We start from the raw sequence: 24,352 nt of genomic DNA on the forward strand, positions 1-24,352 counted from the left end.
ACACACACATATATATAATTTTAATTTTTGTGCCAAGAGCTAAACTTTGTATATTATCCAGATAGCAAAGACTTTAGCAAAAAGATAGAAAAAGAAGACAGGAGAAGTCCACATCCCAGAAGATGTATCCAGAAGAGCCTGAGGGGAGATGCTAGATTTCCACTGGTATGAGAAAAGCATAGAGCAGTCCAGGCAAAGGGATCAGGAGGAAGAGAAATACATGGGAGGCTACAGAGGTGGGCCCCGCAAAACCAGCTAACTCCAGCACTGAGTACATGCGGTAAAACCATAGGAAAGCTGAGATAGAACAGAGTAAGAATTCACTCTTAATAGAAAATCATTTGAAAGATGAAAGCTGTGTGTGCTGCCAGGTTCCATAAACAAAAACACCAGCATGCAGGATCCTGTTTGATCCTGACAACAACCCCATGAAGGTTTACCCCCAATTTTATGATTAGCTGTCAAAGGCTCCAAGGAATTTATTAACTGCCTAGGGCCATATAGAGAGTAAAGGATAGTTAAAATTCAAATAGGGGTCTGAGTGAGTCCAGGGACTGTGCTGTTTGACTATCTTGCTATGTTACCTCTCTTTACACCATGCCTGGATACAAACCAGGACATTTACCAGGTTTATATCTCTGTAGATGAGAACATCCTTGTGTTTAAATATATGGAAAATAATCAGCTGTGATATACACTCAAAAGTTAACAGCAGCTATTTCTCTGCAGTGGGATTACAGGTGATTTTTTCAACATCCTTATGTATAACTGGGCTTTTATAATCAGAAAGAGGAGACTATTAAAGAATTAAATGCAACTATATTTTTCCTCAAGGACAATTCTCTTATTTCAAGACCTCTGTAACATAAAAAGGGAGTAGAATGGAATGTTTGTTTAGGGCTTAATATTATAAACTTGGTTTTTGTTGCTTGTTTTAGTAGACATTAGGGATTGGACCCAAGACCTCATATATGAGAAGCAGGAATTCAACCACTGAGCTACATCGGCTCCCCTTGGTTTTTAATATTATTAATATTCTATGGGATATCAAGATGCAGCTGAAATATATGACTAAACCTAGTCTAAAGAGAGGTTGGACTTGAGGTTAACGGTTGCAGGGGAGGGTACGTTCAGGTAAGTGGAGCTGAGAGTTACTTGAAAGGCTCTTTTCAACTACACAGTCCCTACCCTAAGACTTTCAGAGGGAACTCTGGGGATATCACTAGCATAATTTCCACTGTGCAGGTGGGAATAAGCATAACCCTCAAATATGTTGGCTTGGTATTTTTGTTTCTGAGCTGCCAAAACAAATACCATGCAATGAGTTGGCTTAAACAATGGGAATTGATTGGCTCACGGTTTTGAGGCTAGGAGAAGTCCAAATCAAGGTGTCATTGAGGCGATGATTTCTCCCAGAAGACTGTGGCATTGTGGGGCTGGCTGCTGGTGATTTTTGGTCCTTGGCTTTTCTGTCTCGTGACCATGACCATGGCACTCTCTTCTGGCTTTTCCTTTCTCTTCTGGGTTCTGCTGACTTCCAGCTTCTGGTTTTTCCTCTTCCATGACCTTCTCTATAAGGCCTTCAGTTAGGAGGAAAACCCACGCTGCTTCAGCTGGGCCACACCTTAATGGAAGCAACCTCATCAAAAGGTCCTATTTACTTACAAGAGTTCACACCTACAGGAATGGATTAAGATTAAGAATATGTGCTTTTTCTTCTTGAGAACCTAGCTCCAAACCACCAAACTTGGAGAAAAGGCTAAGAATCACTTATCTGCAAACAGATAATTGATAGAGAGCTGTAAGAATAGATAAGACCATACAGGGAGAAGGTGAAGGAAAGGCAGAAATCTTAGGACAGAGCATGGGAAGCTACATTTTGAGATTAGAAGGAAGGTAAAAGGAAATGAGAGAGAGTGAGCAGAGGTGGGAGAAGCATGGCCCTCATGAGAGCATTCTTACATAAATGCCTATCAATTCTTATTATGGAAGAAACCAACAGTTTCAAAAGAAAATGTTTGTAAAATATGTAAGTCTTTACCTGGACTACTAGGGAAAATGAAGAAGCTGGTTTCCATTTAGTAATATGAGGAACATCATAATCTCTCATTTATTGGAAAGAGATTGCAGAAACTACTTAAATGAGATTTTAAGTAGATAATTTCCCCCCCAAATTAACTGCTTCCAACAGTTTAGTTAAAATGGATATATACTTGTAATTTGTATAATGAAAACTTGTTTCTAGGAGTTCTGAGGGCAACTGAAAAGGCAATCATGCTATTGAAATACTTTGAATTAAATATTAGTAAAACAGCAATTAATTAAAAGACTCCTAAGCTTTTTGTACTATTTGAGAAGAATAATTTTACTAAGTTCCACTTGGCCATTTGAACTTTCCCTGTGTGCTATGCTCTGAGGAAACAGTCAAGGTTGAGAAATCCCCTACCCTCTTAATTTCTGAAAGACCTACCCAGAACCACCAGGACCACCATGTACTCCTATATTCCAGGATAAGAGTCACCTCTACCCTCCTTCCACAATGGCTGCTGTGATGGTTAATTCATCAGTTAACTTGGCTAGGTTATGGTGTCCAGTTGTTTCATCAAGCACTGGCACGCTCATTATCGTGAGGATATTTCACAGACAGAATTTACACTTATAATTAGTTGGATGCATCTATAATCAATTGATTACATCTTATATCAATAAAGGAGATTGCCCTGAGCAATGTGGAGAGTCCCCTCACCCAATCAGTTAGAGCAGTGAAAAGGCAGAACTGAGTATTTCTGAGGCCAGAAGAATTTCTGCCTCAACTTCAGCACTGGCTCTTGCCAGAATTTCCAGCCAGCTTCCCCTGGGGAGTTTGGACTACGGACTTCAACATTGCTGTTAATGGAGTGTCCAGCTTACACAGAACTTCCTTACAGAGTTTGGACTTGCCAGCCCCCATGGCTGTGACTCTATCTATCTATCTATCTATCTATCTATCTATCTATCTATCTATCTATCTATCTATCTACCTATCTACATACATATATACACACACACACACACATATATGAAGGGAAAAATCACAGCACTGGCAAAGGAATGCAGTCCTAAATATGAAGACAACTTAAAGATATAGCCTTCAGCCCAACTTGGGACTCTGGGACCATGTACATTCAAATCAGAGGCATTTACTAAGCCTCAAAACCAGGAACGCTGTGGTGTGGCAGCTCCAAATGACATTTTGAAACTTGTAATTCTCCACAATTAATTTACTCAGAGGGAAATCATTAAATCTACCACAGTTCATTCCTGTACTTCTTTGAGAATTCTCATATAAATAAATGCACAAATCTGGAAGGTGGGCTGTGCAGCGGGGAGTGGTATTAGTCTGCCAAAGGGATGCCGATGCAAAGTACCAGGTATCTGTCGGCTCTTATAAAGGGTATCTATTTGGGGTAAAAGCTTACAGTTATAAGGCCGCAAAGAGTCCAACTCAAGGTTGCTTTCTCACCAAGGTCAGTTGCCACATGCTGAAGAAAGGTCGTAACTGATCTCTGCCTGGTCTCTCTTTCCTCTGCTTCCTCTTCTTCTTAAGCAGGGGTTCTTAACCATTTTTGTTCCACAGAGCCCTTTGCCAGTCAGGTAAAAACCAAACCCCCGAACGAAGTCCACACTATACTGTGTATTATTTAATAAATACATCATACCTGCACTAATATGTCTCCACAAGAATAATGTTTTTTTCATTTAAATTCAAGCTCACAGACCCCTTGTTAAGAACCCCTACTCTTGAGGCTCTGTGGGATCAGTTTCTTCCCAATCTCAGCTATAGGCTGGCAAGGGGTTTGTCTCTCAGGGCTTTCTCTCTCCTAGCTACAAACTATCAGGAAAATAGCTCATCTCTCCCCTGGGTCCCAGGAGCGAACATGACAGAGCTCTCTTTCTTCCCATGTGTCTTCCTGAATGAGTGTTAATTTATATCAGCCCACCAAGGGGATGGGGGCTCACCTTACTGATGAGGTCAAATCAAAGCCCTAATCTTAACAGGTAATTTAATCAAAGACATCTCAGCAGAATCTAATACAATCAAAGGTTACCAAACCCAGAAGAATAGATTCGTTTACAAATGTAATCTTTCTCTTTTGGGGATTCATAAATAATCTCAAAAAGTCATAGGGTGGAAGGGGTGGTAGAAGAAGAACTCACTTTACTACGTCTTCACTTCAGATCATGCATAAAGGAAGTTACACTGCAATTCTAAGGCAGAAAATTTTGCAGCAGTAGCAACCAAACCTGATTTTTTAAAAATTACACTAATTTGACTAACAATTAATAAGTTTTTGCCTGAGTTTTATCTTGTTTATGTTTTATCTTGTTTAAGTCTCAGAAAACCCTATGAGGTAGTTAGAATTGTCTTCATTTGACAGGTGCTGAAGCTGTGGCTTAGAAAGCTTTATAGATACTCAAGATGACTAAGGGAAATACAAGTGGTAATTAGTGACTATTAAGGAAGGATTCAAGTATTGGTATAGTCAAGGGACATTGGAATTTTTATGAGGCCAATAGAATGTGGCCAGATTAAAGATATTTAAAAGGACCAGTTTAATGAATTCAAGACAATCAGTAATGAACACATCAATCTTCTGAATGTCAATGGATACTTCTAAAGTGTTAGAGCTTGCTTGAAAAGTTTCTTCTCTTGCCCAGATTAAATATTCTCTTTAACTCTTGTTTATGTTACTAATTTGCTCAGTAACCCTGTCTTCAGAGAAGTCTAAACCTTAACTTGGTCCCTAAAGAAGTACTACATATTTTAAATAAAAAGTATCCTGAATAAATTGAGTTATTATTGTTATAAGTAATAATAGTAACAGTATTGACTCCAAATAAGATAGGTTAAAAAAAAAACAAGGTACATTAAAAGTATGCAAATATAGATGCCTTAAACATAGAAATATCTAAACTTCTTATGAAAATCTCATTCCAAATTATGAAAAATAGGCAATAATCATTTCTACAGTTTTCATGCATGATTCACTAAGCTAAGGATGTAAAGGTCTGTCAATAATTTACAAATTCAAAGTACAAACTGAACACTTCCTTTAGGAAAAGCTAAAACAAATTAAACCCCATTCAAGAGATTTTGATACTTTGTTGCCTTATGATCCAAATTATAGTAACAGAGTTGCTTACATAATGATGCAATTATATGCTGTCATGAACAGTTTAATTATTATATACCTGAGTAGATTTTAAAAAAACAGATCCCCTGTAGAACGTACACACCTGAATGCTTCTAACCCAGCTTTACCATTCTCCTACTGTATGTGTGTGTGTGTGTATGTATTTTTTTAAATGGACACAGAGGAGTGGTTCTTGCTTTAAAATAGGTTTTATTAAAATGCTTCCATTTTACTTTTAAGCTCTTAAAAGGCCACATATCATTTTCTCAGCATTCATTTGCAGAGGCACTGAAATCGTTCATTCATTTTTTCCAATGCTTGACTGCATTGAGCAGGCCAGGCACTTAGAATGCTAAGATATGAGACAGACAGATGAAAATGAGAGGACTGGAAACAAACAGAGAATGATAAAATGGGGAGGCAGTCTTGACTTCTATCTATGCCCTCATGTTCCACAGTCAGGCCCAGTTTGAATCCCAGCTGTGACTCTAGGCAAGTTACTTAAGAGCTCGATCTTAACCTCTTTGTCATCTGGCCAATGGGGACAATGAAAGTCCCTATCTCACAGGGTTGCTGTAAGGATTAAATGAGATGATGATACAAAGCTTTTAACACAATGTCTGGCATATAGTATATAGTCAATGGATATCAGCTCCTGTAAGGATGACAGTAACTATTATATTATTATTACTTTCTAAATTACAAGTGCCACAATGAGTTCTGTAAAGGATGCTATAAGAGCACCAGGGAAGAGCAATAACCTAGAGTAACTCAGTCTGAATAAACAGAAGGATGCTGGAGGGGAGAGAAGGAGAGAATGATATCAATAAGGAAAAAAAATTCCACCCCAAAACCTGAATGTTGTCTAAGAAAAACTTTCAAGAAAAAATGTCATGTTTGTTTAAAAGCCTATTTCATCTTAAGAAAGCAGCTTACACTACTGATCCCACCCTAACGCTGGCCATGCTCACGATGACCATTATCATCATCATCCATAAATTATTTTGCTGTATTACAGCTTGGCATATGAATGCTCATTTGTTACAATTATCCCTTCAGTCTGACATGAAGAGAAAACAACTTCCATTACCTTGGGAATCTCTTCCAAATAATTAAAATTCTGAAGTGCTCCTCTTGCAGAAAGCAGAACAGACCCTCATTGAGGGCATGTTCTATTAAATAAGCAGGTTCAGGCTTGTTGTTCTTGTAGCACAAGTCCTTGTGTTTACAAATCCCACAGCATCAAAAGTCATATTTTTTTTTAATCCTAATTTTCATCTTATCAGGCCACCATTACTTGCACATGTCTTGGGTCTTTTCTAGGTACTAGTCACTGTGATAAGGTTGTTATGTATATGAGATTATGTTTTCTTTTTCTTTCTTTTTTTATTTTTTATTTTTTATTTTTTAAAGTAACCCCCAAGTTCAAAATACAAAGATGTATAACGTGAGGAGAAGTGAGGTGGGGGAGGGGGTGAGTGGGAGAAGGAAAAAGGAGACACTGCACACAAATGTGTGCAGAATTCATATATCACACCTACTCAGTTGAGATTTCATGAAGACCAGACAGAATTCTTTTTTTTTTTTCCAACCAAAGACTGAACTCAATTTTCAGTCAGAGTCTTAGACAACAGCGCTTCTTATCTCCTGTTAGACTTTGAGATTTTTTTTTCCATTCCTGGGCTTACAAATGGCCATAATTATAAATACCCAATCATGCTCATTTATAAGGTGGAGGTCTAGGCTTCATCATAAAACAGTTTGCCTACATGCAAGTCTTTAAAACCGAACAACCAAACCAATTAAAGATCAAGACAAGGTTGTTGTAACGATTAGAATGAGATGATCAGCACAGGGCCAAGCATGCTATATTGTAGTAAATATTTAAATAAATTATTGAAAAATAAATTCCCATGATTCCAAAGAGTGTCATTTAACTTACCATGGATCAATGTCCTATATTAGATGTCATTCTCTCAAGTTTATGCACTTTACTAGGGAAAAATAACTAAAATAACCAACTATTGCAAATGGGGAATCCTGAGAATAATTGTCTCTTGTTACCTTTGTGGTAATAATCACATACTCAATGACAGGAACATTACTTTAGAAGTTGGCCGATAGGGAGAAATGGACCCTAGTAATAGGCTAGCATCAGAGAAAGAAAAATCATAAAAAGAAAAATAAGAATAAAGCTCAAAATCACTGCCATGTAAGCCTGCTCATGAAATGCAGTTCAATTAAATGACATTTATACTTGGGTAAATGTGTTATACTCAAGAAATGAACCAATTTGTTTAACTGGTCAATTAATCCAAAAGATGTCCAATCCATGTATATAAAGATAGTGCCAATGAAATATACCAGCACAACATGCTAGCATAAAAAGGGACACCAGATCCTATTAATTCACATTTGAATCAGATACCTCTAGATAATGTTGGTTCACCCTCAGATTTGTACAACACAAAATACACAGAGTTGCATTTAAATATTTATTTTTAAATATTTAAAAGGAACAATTTTCTTTTTTTAAATTACTTATCTTATGGATAAAGGAGAGAAAGAAGGTTGTTTAACTCCTGGACACCTCAAATGACACCACAAGTCTTCACTGAAGTCAAAAAGCATTTATTTCAACCTCCTCTGTCACATACACTCCTGCCTGCTTCCTGAGACCAGATCAGATGTGTTACTTCACTTCCATGCTTACTTTAGACATAATTATCAGTTCTACAAATTCACACTTTGGGGAACACTGTGTTCCTTTTTAAAGACAACACTAATTATGGAACTAACCTGTTTAGTCTCTTACCCCAAAGATTGCAGCATTTAACTCGACTTCCCCATAAAGCACTCTACTTCAGCAATTAAATTAATGGCAGTGGCAGCAGGACTTGGAATCCTTTAAACCCCTATGGGCTTGTTCCTTTGATTAGACCAGATGAAGGAGGCTGCAGCTATTTGCAGGCAGATTAGAGAGGCCTGCTTCTTTATTGGCAACAGCACTTAAGATTGAAAGGTCCTATGTGTTGATATTTTATCCATACTGGTCTCTGACAGTTTATATTGAGGTTATTCTTAAAGAAGGCCTTTAATACAGCAAGAGGTCCATATGGCTCAGAAGGCAAAAAAGGGCCCTTACACAATTTAAGCAAAGGTAGTGAGCATCCATTTCTGCTTTCTCAGCCCACCCTGATTGCTGCCTCCAGGGTGCCAAGCACGGAGGAGGTAGGAAATCAGGGTTCTGAGGACTATGGGGCTTCCGGGTCCTGTGACATTCTAACATTCTTTCTGGTTTGGGAGCTAGGTGCATTCCATTGCATTTTAATCTCTGACAGAAAGAAAAGTATTTCTAACTCGGTCTTTATCTGTCATCAGCAAATCTAGTTTGGCAAATCTAGTTTATCATCAAAATCACCATCACTATTCTATGTTGATTAAAAAACAAACAACATTCCAAGCTCCACCTCAGAGATAATGAGTAAGCAGCTTTTAGGAGTCGGCACCAGGAACAGAAAGCTTCTAAAAGCTCCGGACTTGATTTTGGCGATGAGCCCATTTAGGGACTCATTGGTAGGAATGACAATTCAAAGGCAAAAGAGAGTATATTTTTAGTAAATAAGGGGCACTATTCAATTAACTAAAACAAAGTGTGGGTTGTGAAAGTCAAACTGAAATTAAAAGTTGGCTTACTTATTTACTCAATTCCAAGGCACCATCGATTCACTAAGAGCTTTCCTGAAATTAACAAAGAACACATATGTGTTGACCGTAAACTGCATCCCAATCTCAGAAATGATAAACTGTGCTGGGGTGGGGGTGAGGCAGGGGACTCCTAGGCCTTCTAGAATCCAGGAAAGTCTATTAAAAAGGCCACAAATGCCAAAGAGACAGGAAAGTCTCTTCCCAAGTTGCAATCGGTGGTTCAAGAGTTCTATAATTTCCAGGGTCAAAATAGGTTGTATAGCTCTTCTTCCCCCACCCCTCTTTTCGGAGGTTCATAATGAATATTTTCTTACTAAACAATCTGCAGATCTAGACGTACTTCAACAGACAAGCCTATTGAACTTGGCTTGAGCTTTCCCACTTACTCTTTGGGGAATAAACTGTATCAGGATATATGTTGAGAAACATCAAAATAAGTCAAGGTTTCTTGGCTACCCTAATTATGCAAAATCTGTTTATGCAGACCTACCTTTGTAAAACAAATATAATCAATAAACACAGGATACATTCAGCTTTAATTTTACATGTGGGCCAGGAGGATCCATTTCTCCCAAACATGTATCATCCCATGTGTGCTGTGATTTACAATCCCCAAAGCATTAAAGTTTAAGTTGTGAATCTACGGTTTGGAATTCATTTGGATTCTTATCCTATAGTCACACTAAAATAAATGTAGACTGGCAGAAAATCTCCACATTTTAAAGCCAGATGGCCTATATCAGCTAAGAATTTTTTTGTTTCCCTGTTCAGAGGAAATTCCTGTTAGAAATAGTAAATCAACTTAAATAGATATGGATTTAAGGGATCCTTAGTCATCAATTCCACACTTAGGACTTTAATTAAAATAAATATATTTTAAGATTAAGTTTAAAAATATATATAACAAAAGAGAAGATATTGATCTATAGACATATAACGATATATAGATATATGACATAGATATATAGAGACAGAGAGAGATATAGAGATAAAGAGATATAGAGAGACAGATAATAGAACTAGAGATAGAAAGAGATGGAGAGACATAGATATAGGTACAGATATAAAACAACCCTAGCAAAGAAAACTTTAAGAAAATTCCCTTAATGATAAGGAAAAAAAAAATTTTCCCCCTCCCACTGTTCCATCTAAAAAAGTTGTTTTGCTTTAAAATGGGATCCTTATTTGAACTAATTCTGGACATGTCAATAAAGTCTGATTCTTTTTTTTTTTTAAGAATTATTTATTCCCCCCCGCCCCCCCCTTGTCTGTTCTCTGTGTCTATTTGCTGCGTCCCCACAAGAATACCATTTTTTTTTTAATTCAAATTCAAGCTCATGGACCCCTTGTTAAGAACCCCTGGTTTACAGGGACAGTCAGGAGCAGGAGAAGGGTGGAGGGCCCCAAACATGCCATGCTTTTCCCTAACGGGAAAAGTCTGTTTGATACATTACATTTCAAAATACGTTTGTTGTGGTGGTGGTTGTGATTGTTTTTTAGGAGGTAATAGGGGATTGAACCCAGGACCTTGTACATAGGAAGAAGGCACTCAAACCACTGAGCTAAAACTGTTCCCAACATAAGGTTATTTTTGATAAAAAGGGATCTGCTGCTTAATAACAAAAGTACGAAAGCCACTGAGTTACTGGAAGTGGAATATGCAAGCAAGACAAGATTCATCCTTGCATCCTGGTTGGGATCCTGGGTAGGATGCCACTTTTCTTTTTTTTTTTTTAATTATTAGAGCGGTTGTGGGTTTACAGAACAAGCATGCATAAAAGGCAGAATTCCCATATACCACCCCATTGTTAACATCTTCCATTAATGTGTTACATTTGTCACAACTGAAGAAAGTACATTTTTATAGCCACTCACTGTCCAATGTGCATGGAAGTCATTGTTAAGACACCAGGATTTTGAGAAAAGAAAGAATTTATTGTGAGGCAGCCAAGCAAGGAGACAGGAGACAAGGCTCAAATCTGTCTCCCTGAGCATGTGGAGAAGCAGGGTTTTGTTGAGGTAGAATAGGGATGGCTTAGGGAGGTGGAATGATGTGACAAGGGGGTGATATGATATGAAGTAGGGTCAGAGGCAGGGCTAGGTGGAGCATGTGCAGTAGGGGATCATGCCTGCTCATATGCCACATGATCAGAAAATGGCATCTTCAGTATGACAAGTGGGTGGAGATTTAACAGGACAGACTTCATTTGGTTATTTTAGATTATACTTGACAGCAAGTATGTATATGTTTAGCTACAGGATTTTTGAGGCTGGCCTAGGCCAGTTTTTGTCCACGTCAGGCAGTTTTGTGGTAGGGATTTTTGAGAAAAGGGGAGTTGGAACTGTTTGTTATAAGGGCAGAAAAGGTGAATCCCTAAGATTCATGTCTTATTGTCATCCCTATTTTACAGAAAAGGCAGAGAGGTCTCAAGGGTGCTAAGTAGCAGAGTTCGATTTGTGTGCCAGCTATATGCCTTAGGAGTCCAGGTAGTTCTCAACCATCACACCTAACAGCCTCCCTCAAACTTTATCACAAAACCCAGACAAAAATGCAGCTGAGACAATCCTTTAAACTCATCGCTATATGCCATTCCCTAGTAAGGGACCATGACATTATATTGGGCTTCAAATTTCGGGGAGTTCTGGATCACAGAGTGTTTCAACAATGGCAATGGAGGGATACTGGTATGGGATACCAATGACAGGTGATATATGACTGACAGGGATCTGTACAGAACATATGTCCAGGGTGCATGGTAATGTTTGGATATACTCATAGTGGCAACAATTAAAAACCACAGTAGGGGGGGTACTGGGTTCCTGGCCAGTGGTGCTCTGTCGTGGTCCCTAGGGGAGCAGCGACAGTCTCCCAGGTACAGTGGTGGGGACCGGGAGGGAGTGAGGGTTCAACAGTGAGCCCCAGATGCTAATGACTATGCTTGTGAGCTGATAAACCCAAAATAAGAACAAGGCCTAGAGCAACTTTGTGCCTGGGAATTTCCTTCTGTCAGCCTTCATGTTACTCAAATGTGGCCAGTCTCGAAGCCAAACTCAGCATGTAAATGCAATGCCTTCCCCCCAGCGCGGGACATGACACCCGGGGATGAGCCTCCCTGGCAACGAGGGACCACTATCAACTACCAACTGATGATGCAACTGGAAAATGACCTTATACGGAAGGTTCAATGTGGATCAGCAGAATATCCATGTCTACATAAAATACCATGACTTTAAAATGCTGTTTGACCTAAAGTAAGGGGGAAATGGAAAGGAGAAATGAGTTTATATGGCTACGAGTTTCTAAAAAAGAGTCTGGAGGCTGGCAGAAGGTTTGCCCTCATGCACAACTGAGCAGAGTCAGAGAGACAGATAAAGCAGATACAACCCCCAGATATTGGTTCCTTTGAGGGCTAAAGAGACCCATGGGAGTTATGGTCATGGCCGATGGGGTTAACTACCAGGGCAGATGGCCCCTCTTTGGAAATGGTGTTTATGTGTGATGAATCTGGACTCAGATGGGATCTCCCTTCATAAGACTTTCATGCTAATGTGCTGGAGGTGCAGTTAATGTTGGGGTTTAAGATATATTTAGGGGATTTGAATCTCTGGACTGACAATGTGATAGCCAGATCCTGAGCCTAAACAGACTCCAGCACCTACAATCTGATTTATTGGACTTACCACACTCAGCTAAGATGGAGTTGAAGAAGGACAACCACCACACCATGGAGCCTAGAGTGATTACAACTGAAAATGGGAGGATTGCATCCAGCATCCAGGTGGAATCTGACCCTCCTCTTGACATAGAGGTGCAATGGACACAACCAATCCAATGTCCACATAGAAGAGGTGGCATTGGATTGGGAAAAGTGGACATAATGGACAAAGGGTATGGGGAAAGGCAGGAAGAGATGAGAGGTGGAGGCGTCTTTGGGACATGGAGCTGCCCTGGATGGTGCTTCAGAGGTAATCACCGGACATTGTAAATCCTCACAGGGCCCACTTGATGGAATAGAGGAGAGTATGGGCCATGATGTGAACCAATGTATATGAGGTGCAGAGGTGCCCAAAGATGTACTTACCAAATCCAATGGATGTGTCATGATGATGGGAACGAGTGTTGTTGGGGGGGGGGAGAGGGGGGGTGGGGGGGTGGGGTTGAATGGGACCTCACATATATATTTTTAATGTAATATTATTACAAAGTCAATAAAAAATAAAAAAATTAAAAAAAAAAAAATGCAGCTGAGACAAATCCCCAAAGGAGAGGCACAGAATGCTAAATGAGTTTATAATCAGGGGATCTGACATAGGTGAGGAGAACACCCCTGAGGAAATGACATTTGAGCTAAGAGCTGAAGGAAGAGGAGAGGAGAGAAGAGGGAAGAACATCTAGGCACCAACAAAGCCCTGATGGAATAGGGGGATAGAGGACTAAACTTCAGCCCATTAGGATGGGGAGCACAGAGAGGGTGGTGAGCATATGGGATGGAGCTATGCTGGGTAGGGGTCTGTCGGCCACTGTAAAGAGTTTTGTCTTTATCCAAAGAGTAAGGGAAAGCCACTGAGGGGCTCCAGTAGGGAGGCGGGTTGATCAAACACGCTATTTAAAAACAATAATTTAACTCCTTAGGTATAAGTATGGAAGGGGAATTTTGAGACTAAAAAAATTTAAAAATGTGCTACCGTCTTCAAAATCTTTTCTTCATTTGTAGGTGGCAGAAGGACACAGATATATCATTGAATACCATGGGACATTTGTTCACACTTAAAAGGATTTAGGTGTTATTTCATGTAAATGTTGAGAAGAAAGAAAAAAAAAATCCCATTTACTTATCTCTTGGGAACCAGGTTTGTTTCTTTGTTTTGTTTTTTTATTTCCACAAACAGAAAATGATACATCAATACATATTTCCCTGAAGAAAAAATAATTTTTCTTCTTTAGGCTCTTAAGCATTTAATTACATTTAAAGACCAACCACTGAGCACTAACCAGCAGAACTCAGTGGAATGTGGCCTTTCCGTCAGAACTACTGGCCCTAAAGCTATAATTCCACTGATAATAATTAAATATACTTACCCTGCCCTCTTTCCCTCTCTCCAACCCTCCCTCTCTGAACAGAAAATGGAAACCTTTAAGAAACCTACCATTTACTTTGGAGAAAAGAAAGTGTAAAATACTGAATTCTAAAAATAACCATCATGGCAAACCATCAATGCAGGAGAGAGTACAGCATGTCAGGAGCAGAGCTGGACATGGATATGGCCTTGAAGGCAAAGGAATCTGCACCCCAGTTGAGGCTTTGCCTTTGGGAAATTTATTTAAGCCCTATGGACTTTAGCATCCACATATGTAAACTGGAGATGGTAAGGGTATCCACCTTACACTCTTGTGATGAGGTTCAGTAATTAGTGCAGGGTCTGGCACAATAAAGCGTAGTGGTAGCAGTTATTTTCTACAAGTCAGTGAAACTTGATCAAAGAAAATCCATTTTGGGTTGGGTCCATGACTCATGTTGCATAGAGAAATATCAGAAGCTTCTTTCATGGGAGAACATATCAGTTGCCCTTTATCTACAGAGTTTGGGAGTATTACCACAGCTCCCTAATTTCCCCTTAAATTCTTTGAAAGCACAAAAGTAAACAGAAAGAAAATCACTATTTAATAAGGAAAACAGGGCAAAACCAAACCCACCAAGAAAGATCCTCTTGTCTTTTACTCAAAGAGGCATGACTCAAGGAAAAGAAATAGATCTCTTCAGCTTCCCCTGAATTCTTGAAATGAGTAAAAAGGCTTCGGGCTAAGGCAATCCCATCAAATCTTCCATGGTCAAAATTATAAGATGGGCAGAATCATATCTCAACTAAAGAGATTAATTTGATACTAATGAGCATATTTTCACTAACTTATTAAGCTAATGGTATTCCCAGATGGCACAGTGAGATTGCACCTTTGAAATAAATTCATTCTTAGCCCTGTTTATTTCTTCAATCTGCATGCCCACTCTTTTCATTCTGCAAAGTGTGTACAATGCTCTGTTTTAAAAGCAAAGCTAGTCTTTGCTGCCTCTCTCTATATGCTTTGTTTTCACATAGAGAACATAAAAATATTCCTAATCCTTCCAGAACCTCTGACAGGATAGGAAAATGCATTATGTGTACAAAAGGCCCCATCCCAAAGACGTCTAAGCAAGTTGAAATTGTTGGGGAAAAAAAACTTAAATAGCAGTAATTATCATATCTCAAACTGCAAGGAAAAACAAATGCCTCAAATTCCATTATTCATTTAAGTTTTCTGACAACCCAATATTTATCTCCTTTAGTGTTATGTTATAGAAATGTTTCTTATTGTGTTCATTTTTACAGAGAATGAGTACTTGTGATACTAATAAGATGCATGTCTCAGAGTCGATCCTTTTCTTTAAAAAATAAAAAATCTAAAAAAATTAAAACTTTCAAAAAGCTGTTATGTTGATTACAAACTAAAGTGTGTTACAATAAATGGTGCAGAGGAAAATTAACAAATAAGTGTACGCATTTTAAAGTGGAACTTCTCTGCTCTCAAGGTGTTACGGGTTTAAGAGGTACGCCAATACTGAAAAACCCAACTGCACATAGATATTTAGGTTTCTTCAATAAAATTCAATTCAAACCAAACAGTAATTAAAGCACTTAATTTGTATGAGCACTGTTCCAAGATTAACTAAAGGGCTAAGGGGAGCTGGAGGCAAGGAGATCAATTAAAAGCCTATTAAAAAATATATTCTGAGAGAGAGACACACACACACAACCTGAACTTGGGATATGGTAGTGGGAAAAGAGAAGGGGGATGTGAACAGAATTAGGGCAAGAAAACACGTACAACCTGAAGAGACAACTTGGGAAAGTGGAGAATAATTCAAGGCTTAACAAATATGACTATGAAAAGTCCATTAACTAACAGAAGAAATGGAAGAGGTGGTTTTGTGGGGAAATTTTTTTTTCATTTGGAAGTACTGAGTTTGCAGTACCTGCACATGAAAAACCTAACTCCACAGAGAACTGTAAATAATACTGGTAAACTATCGGTAGAGACATTATTTGGAGAGACTTTTTTTTCCCCCACCATGGCATTGCAATACCACAAGCATACCACAGGACTCTAAATAACCAATGAAAGCATACAAAGCCTATCCTGAAAATATCTTTGGATATATTAAATATGAGCCCATGAGGATAGAGCTCAGTAATTTAAAAACATTAGTCCTTGGTTACGCAGAGGTGGTGGTAATTGATAAAGAGATGCCTCTTGGCATTAGATAATTGGGAGGAGGACCAACTTTATAAATTACAGGCATGCCAACTTACTCTTTTCAAATTAAAAAAAAAAGATAATTAATATTGAGGGATAAACCCAGGTTTCTAAATCATATAGCTATAATCTTAGAGTGTGGGCTTCCTTTACTTCTTAGGTACATCCTCCAATCACTCCCTTCCTGTACAGGGTCATAACTAACAAGACTGCAAACAACAGCTTTAAACAAGCTTAGAGTAGAGGAGTTTGAAAAAGTGTTAAAAATAAAATTTATTTGAAATTCCCAATTAATTATTCCATATACAATGTGGCATATCATTTAGAATTTCCCCCCTCACACCTAACATGCATGTTTAATGAAAATCAAAGTCCAACATACATCTGCTCACTATTTGGGGAGACTTTTATAGACACTTATACACAGAAGAGGAAAAATGCACCTCCATAAATTCTGATGCATTTTTCTCCCCAGCACCAGCAGGGCCACAATCAGAACAGGGATGAGTGTGCCTCCCCAGCAATAAATGGGGAAAGAAGTAGATAAGGCAGGTAAAGGAGAGCAGAGGGTCAACCTTGACTGTACAAACACCAAGGACTAGATTTTCTTCTGCTAGAGCAAGTCTATAATTTTCACTAATAAGCTTACATTTTTTTCATCCAGGGAAAAATGAATATGTGTTTACATTATAATAATTGGGAAAATTCAGAATTAATGGAAAAATAAGCCTTAAAATCTTATATCAAACAAATATGGTAACAGAAACTGGATGAAGCCCCAAAGGGCTCTGTCACACATATATATAATAAAAACACTGGTCATATTTATAGACCAGTTTTATAGGGCTAAGTTAATGAGTAGTTTTGATGTGTTCTGGAAATTCCACAATATTCATTTGTATATTACCTTTTTTGCAGTTATTAATGATTAGGAAAGAAAATCATTAACTACATCTTTGAAACAGTAAAAGCACAGAAAATTTAATTTCATATGTGCATTACTCACAAAATACAAGTCTAATTTTTAAATTAGCAAACACAACTGACTGTTACAATGACCCAGGTTGCATTATCTGTCACTTCCCATCTCTAGAACTTTTTACCTGTCAGAAAAAGGTGGTATTTATGCTTATTTAAATATAAACCAATCACTTGGGGAAAAAAAGAGAAAAAAAACCACCCTTCTAGCTACTACTACTACTAGCAGCAACCGGTTAGGTACTTACTATGTGCCCAGCACTATGCCAATCACATGTATTTATTACTCCTTTAATCTTCATAACACCTTTACAAATCAGGTATCTTGTCATGCCCATTGCACTGATGAGGAAACCGAAGGTCAGGGGTGTTAAGTAAATCACACAAAGTCACACATCCAATAGGCAGCAAGGTGAGAATTTAAACCCAGGTCTGTCTGATTTCAGACCATGTATTTTAATCACGACATTGGCAAGAAAGAGTGATTGATTTTTGATTGATTTAGAAAGTTATTACCAAAAAACGTATTTTTCTCCTAGGCTAAAATACAACTTGCCACAGGTCAGAAAAGCTTCCTTTTCTTAGTTGATCATTTATTTAAGTTAAAAAACAAATAAACAGTAAACGCAACATAAATAGAAAATGGATTCCCTATGAGACCAAAGGTCCATCACCACCAAATTCCCCACCCCCCACCCCCCGGAAAGACAACCAAGAGCTAACTGGAGTTGGAACTGCAGCAGCTGATGTAAGAACTGATCTAAGTACCAGGAACCTAGGTGGTTTGTGGAAAATCACAAAATGAAGGATAGCAGTTCTGTGGTCACACAGAGCTACATTCCCAGCCTCTGCAGAGATACTTACCATCTTCATGGGTTTGGCCCAATCAGTAAACCTGCTCAAACATCCCTTCCTCCATTGTAAAATGGAGACACTAACCTCCCTGTTTTGTTGTCAGGATTATAAGGAAAAACACACATAAAGCACTTTGCACAAGGACTATCACACAATTCATTAAATGGTATTTGCCACCATCACCATTGTTTTCATTACTTGACCATGTCCTCAAGGAACTAAGAGATGTAGGGGATATGATGAACAAAATTAGAGGGCTTTGAAGTCACTCACAGCAGTCTTCAAATTCTATGTCTCAAATGTATGAGATGTGAAAAGGTACTTAGCATACCTGAACCTCCATGTCCCTGGGTATAAAACAGAAATAAAAATAGCACCCCTATAGGAGACTAAAAAATAGAACTAACGTGTCAAATATATCATATATACAAGCAGGCACAAAGGAATTTCCTATTGATTTTAGTGTGCAGAGTCTTTAAATACAAAAATCAGGCAACAATTATAGTGAAAGAGCTAATAAACACAAACATCAAATAAAAACAAATCTGGACATAGGTAAGGAGAGACTTTATTTTAAAAGTCTATTGCAATAAGGGGAAGGGGAGCTTTTTAAATAGGTAAAGGAGGATAATTGCCATAGGGAACGCTCTGATCATGTGATCTGCAAGTCTCTCAAAGATGGGGCAGAAAGGATTTTTTTTTAATAGGGAAGGATAAACAAAGCCAGAAGAAACAGCTGTGGTGAACTGGGCTAAGCCAGGGGCATGACTGGACAGTTGACCATTTTCTTAATTTGCAATAGGACTGCTGATGCAAAGTACCAGAAATGTGTTGATTTTTATAAGAGGGGTTTATTTGGGGGTAGAAGCTTACAATTCCAAGGCCATGAAATGTCCAAATCAAGGCATCAGCAGAGATGCCTTCTCAGAGGCACCACACTGCCATGTGGTGAAGCAAGATGGCCACCAACGTCTGCTCAAGTCCCTACCTTACCCTCCAGAATCTACCATCTCCTGGAACACAGCTGTGGGCAACCAGGCACAGGGCATGTCTCTTTCTGGGCCTACTCTCTCAGTCTCTTGGGGCTTCTCTGCCTTTCTGCAGCTGTAAGCCAATCTGGAGCCCCCTCTCACATGACAAGATCAATATAATATGGTGGCTTCCTTATTCTGTTTGTGTGTATCTGTCTCTCTGTGTTTCCATTTATATCAGATCCAGAAAGAGGCCAGAGGCTCAAGCTGGCTCATGCCTTACTGACACAGTCCACTCAAAAGCCCTAAATCAATCTTATCAAGTTATCTAATCAAAGGTGCCTCAGCTGAACTTAATGCAATCAAAGGGCCCCACAGCCACAGGAAGGGATTAGTTCAGGAACATAATCTTTTTCTGGGATTCACAAAGATTAAACTGTCACAACCACCAAATTGTTTTTCTTTGAGAGAAACCAGTTCTCAGCAGAGGTTTTTATTGAGGGACTGTTCTGCACTCTGATGCTCCAGGCTGAGGCAAAGTTAAGGTTCCCCAGGGAAAGAGAAAACCTGACTCAAGTTTGGTCAAGTCAAGTTAGTACACACTTCTTCAGTGGGTACAAACAGTTCTGTTAATCTTTTTTTTTTTTTTTTTTTAGGCAAAGAATGGGAATTTGGAGGTTCTGGCCATGTCATAGTTAAACAAGGGGGCATCTGTAGTCTTTATTTAAGTCACATGGGGGGAGGGTGGCTCTCTGCAGTAAGTCATTTCTCAGAACACAAAGGGTGGGGCAATTTCTTTAATTGTTGCTGTTTTTTCAGGAGCATGGAGCTTAGATGAAGTTTAACATTTTTCACAAACAAAACTATAGAGTTTAGCATTTCTAAGGACAGAATTGATCATGCAATATTCAAAAGAATCACTTCCTTTTTTTTTCCTATAAAAATAAGCAGGGTATTAAAAGAGAGTCTGTCGGGAAGTGGACTTGGCCCAGTGGTTAGGGGAGGTCCACGGTTCAAACCCTGGCCTCCTTGACCCGTGTGGAGCTGGCCCATGAGCAGTGTTGATGCGTGCAAGGAGTGCCCTGCCACGCAGGGGTGTCCCCGCATAGGGGAGCCCCACATGCAAGGAGTGCACCCCATAAGGAGAGCTGCCCAGCGCGAAAGAAAGTGCAGCCTGTCTAAGAATGGCACCACCCACATGGAGAGCTGACACAACGAGATGATGCAACAAAAAGAAACACAGATTCCTGTACCGCTGACAGCAACAGAAGCGGACAAAGAGGAACACGCAGTGAATAGACACAGCACAGAGAACAGACAACTGGGGTGGGGGGGAAAGGGGAGAGAAATAAATAAATAAATCCTTAAAAAAAAAAGTCTGTCATTAGCCCATCAAGGGGTAGAAAATAAATTTTAACTGCTTAAAGATTTTAAAAATGGATTTCATACATATTTTTAAGATCTACTTTGAATTAAATTTCATTGGTCAGAATGTTTTCACACTCAACTACAAACAATGAAAACTAGAAAAATGACTAGTGAACAAAATGAAAGATACTAAGAACTAGGAAATATTCCTTTGCTTTCATTTACTATGCCTTTACTTTGAAAAGAGATGCAGCAAGAGAATTTGAGTGTTTACACTTATCTGAGTTTATAAACAGATTTGAGCCTTCTATTATATGTTTTGATATTATTTTTAGTATATGCATATTCAATGCATACTATCTTGCCAGGCATTATATAGTAATTACTATAGCTCTCTGCATCCCAATGAGGAAACTGATAATATTAAAGTATTTCATGTAATTTTTATATTATAGAACTACTGCAGAGGATCATACATTATTATTCTGGCACACGGATTTCATGGCAAAAGGTTAACTGAAGGTGTATGTGTATATATATGTGTGTGTATGTATACATGTGTGTATATATATATACACTTAGATATATGTTTACATATTCACACACATATACCTATATACACACACATATACACACATAAACATATAAATCAGTATAGGCATGCAGATATAAACATACACAGAGCATAAACTTGTATGACTCAGGAACCAAATAGAGTCCATATTAATTACAGCTATTGTGGGGAGCTTGGAGTTTGATTCAATGATCATTCCAGAACATACAATGATTTTACCCAAACTCTTCTTATAAGAGTAAGGAACAACACTCTTCCATGCTGTTCATGCTATAAAAGAAAGGCAAGTTATCTTGGTCTGGTTTAAATTCTGTTTGCCCATTCCAGAAATTAGAAAGTGTATATCATAGAGAAATTTGGAGGTTCTTAGTTGGGGTATTAAGTAGGAAATTGGTCCTCATTGTAGAAATAATAATTACAACAGCAACAATAGTTAAAAACAAGCAATAGTAATAACAATTCAAGCAACAATAAAAATTACAACACTGATGGACTGACAAGTGCCAGGTACTAGGTCAGTCCCTTATTTCACAATCAAATTTAATCCTCCAAACAAGCTTTATTCTTATGATCCCCATTTCCAGATGAAGAAATGAAACATGGAGCAGTAAGTTCCCAATGTAACCAAGAGAGGGAGGGAGCCAGGAACTGACCCAGCAGTCTGACTGCAGAGCCAGGCAGGGCCTTCGCAACAGCCAGCTTAAGTGTCCTGGGTCCGGTTCTGGTCAACTCCAACAGTAAGGGAGTCAAGCAAATTAGAATGAACTTCATTTATTGAAAACCTATTAGGTTTTAATGAGACTCTCTCACCTTCAAACCAGGTATCTAACCATAATAATTTCATTGTGTGTGTGTGTGTGCCTCTTACAGCAAAGAAATTGTCCTCTATAGAAAGAACAATAGAATGACATCTGGTGAAAAACACTGGAAGAGTGACGATGATAGTGATGACGGCAGTGATGATGATGGTGGTGACAGTTACACCAGCAGCCACAGCAGTAAGAATGCTACGGCAGCTACTCTCTTTTTTGTGCCAGGTATCACGACTCTATAGGCAATGCAGATCATCTTTTTTCCTTAAAGTGTTGCATGATCTTTTACTTTCCTTGAAAATATTTAACACATTATACTCACTCCATTTTTTAAAAATTAGTACATGAATGAATGAATAAATGAAGCAACAGAGTATGTTGAAGGTATAGAGAAATTACTCAAAAAAGATATGCTCAAAATGCCCAATGATACAGAAACTATAATCATACAACATATCAAATCCAAACAACACAGCCTAGAGTGTATGTTGATTTGAAATGCAAAATAACTGTTGCTTTGGGGATTAGAGACAGGATCCAGTAAAAGACACTGTATTAATTGTTTTCCATGGAAATTTTCTACAGTTGCCCAGGACAGCAAGTCTGTAGAACATTTACGATAAAACTGTCAAAGAGGACTAAACTTGAGGGACTTTTGGGAGAAAAGAGATTTGAAAATAATGTACTGCCTGCCCACAGTTCAGACATGCCTGTCTCTGCAAGTATGACTGCATTATTGATTCTCCAAGAAGAAAGGAAATATGACTTTGTCCCTTAACTGCCATCAAAGTTATAGTGCTATTCAACGTTATCCAAAAGCTTGGCAAATACTACTATTCAGATGCAAAGTTTCAAGTGTCCTAGGAGACCACAATACCAATTAATCAAAAAAACAGTGGTCAAGAGGCACGAAAAATATTTGGGGGATGGGGGGCAGACAAGTTGATATATGAAATGAACAAGTTTCCAAACCTTGAAATTCTCTGAAAAACGAGGGCCCTCAGATCTTTCACCTTTATATACACAGACCCCAAACTATTATTAGAAATATTAGAGATTACAGAAAAAGGAAATTAAAAAATCCATCTCTCAGGTAAATATTCCAAAGAAAAGTTTTCTTATTACTAGTCATTTGTCCAAGACTTTTTTGACCAACATGAAGTAAAATACTGTAGGAGGCACTTCTGTGCAGTTGTTAGAGTACCCTCGTTATGATGCCGACTCTAATGGGTATCAAAAATGTACAATTCCTCATGTATGAGGAAGTACAATAAATACTTACAGAATACTTAAAATGAGAAATTATATAAACAAAAACAGAAAACGAGTGATTAAAAGCTGGAATTTCAAAAAGAAGGTTTTGTTTTTCAGTTAGTAAGCCAAAAAGATCAAGTCATATGTCATCTACACTTTATTTAAAAAAAAAAAATACTGCAATTATAAAATAGATGTTCACAAAGAGTTAGAGCTGAGCTGATCAAATAAAGCCTTTATTTCCCTTGTACTACAAACAACCATAATCCCTTGAACAATTCCCCCAAAGCTGCCTAACATTAAACATCAATCAGTCGGTTTAGGATCCATTAGCAAATTTAGGAAATCTCCAAAGGGGACTGACAGGTTAGGCAAAGAAAGCATTGTACACAGTCAGTTCTCTCACTGATTACTAAAGATCTATAGGTCAGAGAGGGTCAGACTCTGATGTCTCCTCTATTAATTATTTAAGGTAATAGTCTGCATCTAGTAAATCCTAACTTCAAATGTAAGCCCTTTTATGGTTCAAAGATATGCTTTTGATAAACAAAACCAAGACACTTCTCTTCTTTAAAAATGAAAAAATCTTACAACAAATATTTCACCTTGTAAAGGGCATCCTCCTGCCAATAAACTTGGATTTAATTATATATTTTGAGTCAAATAATGATAACAGATGGGAACTCTCTCTCATTTGCTGCACACTTCCACTCTATTAGCCATCAGCTAATGTATCCATATAACCAGCCTCTGTTACTAGTTAACGCTCATATAGAGCTTGCAACAAATATGTTCACCAAAACTAATAATAATGACTGGGATTCAAGATTCTCTCACATAATTTAAAAAAGAAAAACTTTATTATGGAGAATTTCAAGCAATACAGAAATACATAGACTAGTAAAAAGAATCCTGATGTACTTACCACCTTACAAAAATGATCAATGTATGAACAATCATATTTCAGCTACTCTTATCTACGCCATGTTATTTGGAAGTAAACCATAGACATCATATAATGACAGCTTACGTACCTCTGTCTGTATCTCTCTAAAACAAGGATTATTAACCTTTTTTGTTCCATGGACCCCTTTATCAGTCAGCTGAAAACCGTGGACCCCTTACTAAGTTCACACTATACTGCGTATTATTTAATAAATACATAATACCTGCACCAACATGTCCCCACAAGAATGTTTCCTTGAATTTCAATTCAAAATCACAGCCCCCTTGTGAAGAACCCATGCTCTAAAATATAAGGACTTTAAAAAATAAGGCCTTTTAAAAAGGTACCCCAAATTAACAACATATTTAATATTAAATATCTTTAAAAACACCTAAAAATGGCAAAAATTAATAATACTAAC

The 24,352-nt window shown here is 38.1% G+C and overlaps 1 protein-coding gene across 9 annotated transcripts in view; it reads right to left on the bottom strand.

Moving 5' to 3' along the window:
• Positions 1-24,352, bottom strand: part of FHIT (fragile histidine triad diadenosine triphosphatase) — a 1,565,692-nt gene that overhangs the window by 795,782 nt on the left and 745,558 nt on the right. The window lies entirely within an intron of this gene.

This window comes from Dasypus novemcinctus, chromosome 26 (assembly GCF_030445035.2).
Source record: "Dasypus novemcinctus isolate mDasNov1 chromosome 26, mDasNov1.1.hap2, whole genome shotgun sequence".
Classification (NCBI taxonomy): domain Eukaryota; kingdom Metazoa; phylum Chordata; class Mammalia; order Cingulata; family Dasypodidae; genus Dasypus; species Dasypus novemcinctus.